A 1,225-nucleotide genomic window follows, 5' to 3' on the forward strand; every position below is an offset into this window, starting at 1 on the left:
CAACTGAAACTGTACATCAACAGAGAACTCTCAGAAGTTTGAACTGGGTTTAGAATAGGCTATGATACTAGGGATATTATAACTAATGTTAGATAGATCTTGGCAGAAAGCAGAGTACAAGAGAAATATCTGTGTTTCATTGACTACACAAGGCATTTGACTGTGTGGATCACAACAAACTGTTGCTAACTCTGAGAAGAATGGGAATCTCAGAACACTTGATAGTGCTTATGCAAAACTTATACTTGGACCAGAAGGCAGTCATCAGATCAGAGCAAGGAACACTCACTGAGTGGCTCAGTATTTGGAAGGGTCCAGTCCATACCAGGGATGTGTCCTATCTCCATACAGATTATCCAGGAGGCTGGACTATATAAGGAGACATATGGCATCAAGACTGAAGGAAGACTTATTAACAATCTGCGTATGCAGATACAGCCTTGCTTGCTGAAACTGAGGAGGACATGAAACACTTGCTGCAGAAGGTCAAGGACTGCAGCTTTCAACATGAATTGAAGCTCAACATCAAGAAAAAAAAAAGATTCTCACCACTTAGCCAAATGACAGCATTATGATAGATATGAAGAGATTGAGATTGTTAACAGATTCAGTTTGCTAGGTTGAACAATTAAACTCTTGGCACCAGCAGCCAGAAGTTCAAACGATTAATTACATTGGGAAAGTCTGGTGTCAGAGACCTCTCCAAAGTACTGAGGATCAACGTCAGTCTGGAGACTAAGGTGTGTATGATTCAGGCCTTGGTAAGCTAGAGAATCACTAGGGATGATAGAAAGAGAATTGATGCCTTTGAACTGTGGTGGTGTTGGTGGTGGAAAAGAGTTTTAAATATACCATGGAGAGCTAAGAGAACAAACAGGTTCATCCTAGAGAGGGTGAAACCAGGTTGCTCCTTGAAGGAAAGGATTCTGAAGCTTTGTTTGACATACTTTGGACATGTTGCAAGGAGGAAACAGTCTTTAGAGAGGGACATCTTGCTTGGGAGTGTGGAGGGACAGTTCAAGAGTGGAAGAACTTTGATGAGATGGATTGATTCAGTGACTGGGGTAATGGATGTAGGTGTGTCAGAGATAATAAGATTGACAGAATAGGGCAGGGTTTAGGGCTGTTGTACATAGGCTCGCTATGAGCCACAAGTAACTCATGTATAGAGGTGCATGTGTGTGTATATATCACAAGTTGTATCTATGTATGCACATATGTATAT

The sequence above is a fragment of the Elephantulus edwardii genome, unplaced genomic scaffold (genome assembly GCF_000299155.1).
Source record: "Elephantulus edwardii isolate Elephantulus edwardi_28Jun2011 unplaced genomic scaffold, EleEdw1.0 scaffold00504, whole genome shotgun sequence".
NCBI classification, from domain to species: Eukaryota; Metazoa; Chordata; class Mammalia; order Macroscelidea; family Macroscelididae; genus Elephantulus; species Elephantulus edwardii.